At 39.1% G+C, this 6,000-nt stretch overlaps 2 long non-coding RNA genes across 3 annotated transcripts in view; one reads left to right on the top strand and one right to left on the bottom strand.

Annotated features, from left to right (window-relative positions):
• Window positions 1–5,959, top strand: part of LOC147023530 (uncharacterized) — an 84,877-nt gene extending 78,918 nt beyond the window's left edge. The window contains exon 3 of the long non-coding RNA XR_015060256.1: window positions 3,760–5,959. This is a non-coding gene — a long non-coding RNA (uncharacterized LOC147023530). The remainder of the gene's footprint in view (window positions 1–3,759) is intronic.
• Window positions 1–6,000, bottom strand: part of LOC147023529 (uncharacterized) — a 267,038-nt gene that overhangs the window by 231,975 nt on the left and 29,063 nt on the right. The gene's annotated exons all lie outside the window — the stretch shown is intronic.

The following is a 6,000-nucleotide window of genomic DNA, read 5'->3' as shown; positions in this document are numbered from 1 at the left end:
AAAGTCAATGCTTGGGACTTGGTTATATTTTCAGATGAGTCAAAGGTCAACGTGTATGTATCAGATGGGCAGCAGTTCATTCAGCAATGCACTGGAGAGGAATTCCACCATGTCTGCATGAGGAGTATTGTTCAATATCCACAGAGCCATATGGCATGGTGGAGACATTCCCATCCATGGTGTGCATTGCTTTCATTCCTTTTCTGACACCGTGAAAGCAAGGGACTGCATCCAAAACCAGGAAGAACAGTTAAAGTTTAACATCCAGGATCACGTTGGAGTGGCCAAACACTTTTGTCCGATATTTTCAACATGATTCTGCGACCTGCCACATGAGTTGAGCCAACCTGGTGAATGAAAAAATAAATAATAAGAATAAAAAGAGATCAGACTTCGTAATTTGTTCATGATGCCAGCGATAGATCGCTCACTCTTCACAAAGGACACTGTGGGAACTTTAGCATACGCCAACTAACGCCAGCGGACGGGTAGCTTGTCTAGTGTCCATCCCAGAGACGACACACACATTTATGAATCACCCTGCTTGTGAAACATCAGGGTGACAGTTTGTAGCTGAGTCGAGATTCATACCCAGGCTAGAACTAAACAGGTTGGAGGTGAGTGTGCATACCTCTAAGTCATCCTGCCAGCCCAGAGAAAAAAAATAAAAATATGTGGAAGGGCATCAAATATATAATTAACAAACGAAATAGTGAGTTCATCAAACCACCGATAATACATATTACAGCTTACATGCAAACAAATGGGTTGTGCTCAGTTCAAACATTCTCGCCTTGTGTTCGAAATACCCAAAAGGAAAAGGAAAGAAAAAAAAACCCAAACCATGCAGAGGAAATGAAGTTGAAGTGTTTGTTTGAGAAATTAAATTGTTTGTTTTTGAAGTTCACTGGACAGGAAAACCAGCGAGGGCGGCAATTGCGTCGACGTGAATGTTTGCAAACGTTACCACTTGTTTGCTTGTTTACATTAACGCTGTACTTCAAGAATTCCGAGGATTTTCTTTTTTGCCAGCAGCTCGAATGCTTTAGCTTGCTATGATAACTACTCTCCAAAAAGCGATGACTAAAACGCACTAGCACTGCAGAAGCTTCAAGAAACAAGAATGGCACACAGTAGAGCACATACCTCCTCTCGGCTGAACGGTTCACATTTTGTATCCCAATGATAGGCCAAATCTGGATCCAGACCTGAACCAAAACCTAATCGGCTTGTTCTTGTCACCTACCCACCTCATCCACCACGTTTTGTCATAATCCATCCAAAACGTTTTGAGATATCGTGCTACATATCGTATTGGCCCAATCTCTCAATGGAGAAGAATCACTTAAAAGATTCCCGTATCCAGATCCGGTTCCAGATCTTCAACAAAATGGAATCAATTCATCCTTGTCACACAGCTAACCTATCCACCAAGTTTCGTCTGAATCCGTCAATAACGCTTTGAGATATCCTGCTCAAAGACAAACAAACAGGCGTGAATACCTTTGGTGGCAGAGGTTGCAATCATCTAAATTCCGCCGTGGCAAGCAGCACAATAACATGGACCAATCGTGCGGTTCGCAAACATGTTTTCTCTTCCTTGGCCATTGGTATCGAGGGCATGCAATAACTCTTCGGAGAATGCCATCATGAGCTCTGATCTTTGCCTAATTTATATAATGGTGATGCCGCTCTCGCTAACCAAGCAAGCTGTTTGTCACCATGCACTTCCAGCATGAGCGCTTCCATTGTCGAGTGCGTTTTCCATTAAAATAACAAAAAGTAATATTTGCAAACTGGAATAGTTTGCATACCCAATGTACATGACAATGACAATAAATAAATAAAGTAGGTAGGTAGCAGCCTCAGTTATGACATTTCTCCACCTTTCCCTTGTGTGCGTGTCTCGATTAAAATCCATTTTCCTTTAAGACACGCAGATTTCACGTGGGAAGTCATCTCGTATTACCAAGTACTGTATATGTTTGACACGGGGTCATGCACGACTACAAAGCCTTTTTAATTTCTGTCCAGAGTGCTTAAGCGAAATCAGATGAAGAAAATCCTCAAAAGAATCTCCCTTTCAATCTGATTAATTGTCTGAATATCAGGGCTTCTTGTAATTGTACTTTGCGTGGTAATTATATGTTGGACTTTGGGGAGGGCCCACTTGATAATAGGCTTCGTGGAAATGAGATGGCTATCTTTAATTCAAGCAAAGAGGCCCGCTTCTTTGTTTAAATGTTTACAAAACCTCTTCTGGTTATCTTCACCTGAATGTCCCCTGTTACCGTTTAGCGCATGAGAACAAAAGTCTTTTACTAATGGCAACTGAATTTTCCTTGTCCTCATATCCACTGATCCGATAGTTTGTCGATTGCATTCATTTTGATTTTGAGTTCAATATCAAGCCTCCAATGAGAATGAATTGCTTGTTGCCTCATGGCATGGAAATGACAAGCAACACAAAATGTTTCAATTAGAGTTCGAAGGAAAATTAATCTATTTTTCTAACTCACCGATGAACGGATTTTACATGCCTTAATCAACCACTGTTGGTTTCATTGCAATTATATTTGCCACCCTTTGCTTCATAAAATTGAAATTAACACACACACACACATATGTGTGTATATATATATATATATATATATATATATATATATATATATATATATATATATATATATATATATATATATATATATATATATATATATATACACACACACACATACATATACACACACACACACACACACACACACACACACACACACACACACACACACACACACACACACACACACACACACACACACACGCACACGCACACACACACACACATATGGAAGTACTCCACATGTCAGGATGGCATGGGAAAAAAAAATGGAAAATGGCCACCAATTCAAATGTGTACAAAGTGTGAGGTTTAAAATGTACTATTGAGTGAAGTAATAAACATTTAGAAGCCATACTTTTTATTCTCGAATGAATATATATATATATACAGTATATATGTATCTACTGTATATACAGTACATGTTGTCAGCGGTACATTGCGTGCGGCTCCGACAACTTATGCACCTGATGTCAGCAGAGTCTAATCAATATGTACAGAGAAAGGAAAGTGTATTTCAGCATGAAAACTTCTTAGATGCTCATGAGCTTGTAAAAGCCTTGTTTCAAAAATAAAACACCATATAGTAATATCGTGTCCACAGATTACCATTTACTTTTATTCTCAGTTTTGACCATCGATGACGTCATTGTTTGAAAAAAAAATAGGCATTTATTGTGAACAACGAGAGCATATGCAATTGAATACAACATTCCTTTAGTAATGTTCATGTAGAAGAACAAGAAAAATCATTCTGAAGGAATTAGGACACTGTGCTCTTATTACCTCTTTAACAGGGTGCCACTGATCTGCAGTTTTCACTGCAATGTATGATTGTATTCATGCACAAGCTAAAATCTCTGAAATAGAACATGCAAATCATATTCAAGGAGTGATCAGTAAATCCGTGGCCTGTCTCTCTCACGCGCGCACACACACACACACACACACACACACACACACACACACACACACACACACACACACACACACACACACACACACACACACACACACCTTCGTGTGCAACTATTGTATGATTGGTTACAAAATGTGTCAGATTTAGTCAAGAGGAACAATAAATAATGATAATAATGATAACAAAAAACTTAAACTAACTGCGTGACAAATTCCTCCAGATCGCCCCTTCCATACACAGCTCATTCCGACAGCTTTTGGGACTATCAGCGCAGCGCGAGTTCCCACAGACCTCGTGAACAGCCGAACCAGCCGTTCGCCCCTTCCTCAAGGACTTTTGCTGGTCTCCATTATGGCTGCACAATTGCTCTATTACCCGTGGCAGTCCTCCCTCATGCCTGGCATCTATTCCAGCCTTTGTGGTCTCGCTTGCCTGCCCATCCCTTTCTCCTTCTCAGGTTTTGTTTTCTGACCTCTCTTCTCTCCCTGTCCATCAACGCCCTTTCTCTCGTGCTTCTGCTTTGTTCCTCTTACTTCCTATCAGTGATTGTCTCTCGACCTCCTCCTGAAGTCCAGTCCAGGTCTCAAACCTTCGCTCCTCGCGTCTTTTGCTGTCTTATCTTTATTGCTCGACCCTCTTCTCATTCTGTACAGCTGATAACGTTAATCAAGCATTCCCTTTAAAACTCCATAACTATCTCCTTCCCATCCTTGTCATTGCAAATTTCTCATCACAATCGCCATTTAAATATCACCAAAGAAGATCATTTCCCCTTACTTGATTTGCATTAATTTAGACTGGATTTAATTTAGTACAGTCTGAAATGTCAAATTAATGAACTCGACCTAAACTTCTTCATATTTCCAAAGCTATCAAGTTATTTGCCATTTTGCAACCATCATCCTCTCTTAATCCGTTGAGGAATAATAAGTAATGTGTATTCAGCATAGACTGACATTATTTCATGCTCAATATCAAATACTTTGGATTGTTTTTGTTTTACCAATGCAAAGGTTAATGTCATACATTAATGTTGATATTATAGTTGTTTTCTGCTTGTGTGCGACGAAAAATGGCAATTTGGTGAAGTGCTTAATTGATTGTATATTCTGATATAAAATTCTAATTAACTATCAAGCATCTCAATTCATTATCTTGAAGAAATGTTGTAATATTAACCTCACTCCTTTATCAACACTTGAGGTTGCTTTCGCTAAACCATGGATAAGATGTTCACTGCACCACTAGAGAGTTTTGTTCCTCTGAGAAATTAAAGCAAAAAAAAACATAACAAATTATCCTTACACATTTCAAGAATCAAACTCTCAAACAAAGCATTAGAAAGTTTGTATACACACAAAGAATGGCAGCAAGTGTTCTCTCCCAGAAGATCCATAAAAGAGCTGCAATATTACCTTGTAAAGCCTATGAACTTCTGCATACATAGAATGGGTGATCAGTAAATTAATCGTCCAACATAAAAGGTTAATGAGTCACATGGGTTTAACTATTATTGATACTGCACCAATTATTCTTAATATTATGTTATATCCTCATAGTATGAGCGGCATTCACAAAGCAAGAACTGGCATGCAATAGTCGAATACACCAACGCTTTTAATTTTTTTGATAGATAGGTAGTTATATATTTTGTAGAAAAATTTTTTTTTAATTATAATACATATACAATAAATATACATCTTTTATTTTTTCCCACATCTGACAAAGTGGTGAGTATCCCATACAACATTGTGAAATGTGTATGTATGTACACATACACACTTATGCCAGGGTCCTTTTCTACTAAGTCTTTAGCCTCATAGTTGATGTCATATCCTAAAGCAGCTCTCAGGGGCTTACCATCGTTATAGTGAGCCAAGAGGCACAAAAGCAATGGGCCTCAGATGACTTGCCATTTTCACCCTGTTATGGAAACATCCTGAAGGCATTTTCAAATTTGAAATTCTTCACCCTGAGCCTTATCATTGTTTTGTTTTGTTTTTTTGCAAAAATATCCTTTCTCTGTGCTCATCACATCCTTCATGCTGTTTAACTTCTACATACTTCTACAAAAGTGAATAAACAACACTAATCAGATTAATCCTCCTGCAGAGTATTTTCTTCTGATGTCCATTTAAAAAAAAAATGCATCTGCCATTTTCAGTACTCATTCCAAAAGGGAAAGGCTTTTTCGCTTATAAACATCGACTTTCAATGCCCCTTATAAGGAGGTAATCGCTTTGATGCCACAGAATGCAATGTGTAAGACAAGGGGATGACCCTCAGGGTTTGATGTGAGTCCACATGCAAGCACCATAAAGGCAGGCCGGCCTGCCAGGCCTAACACTGATGCAAAGCAGCCTCTCACTCAGCTTGGCCTCCGTTGCTCGGGCAGCCACCTGCCGGGCAGAAAAACCTGGTGCCACTTGGGAAAGATTAGCTAGCTCCATAAGTCAGCATC

The sequence above is a fragment of the Eptatretus burgeri genome, chromosome 7, assembly GCF_056783735.1.
Source record: "Eptatretus burgeri isolate ZD-2024b chromosome 7, Ebu_testis_v1, whole genome shotgun sequence".
NCBI classification, from domain to species: Eukaryota; Metazoa; Chordata; class Myxini; order Myxiniformes; family Myxinidae; genus Eptatretus; species Eptatretus burgeri.
The sequence above is the reverse complement of the archived record's forward strand: the minus strand, read 5'-3'. Positions and strand labels throughout refer to the sequence as shown.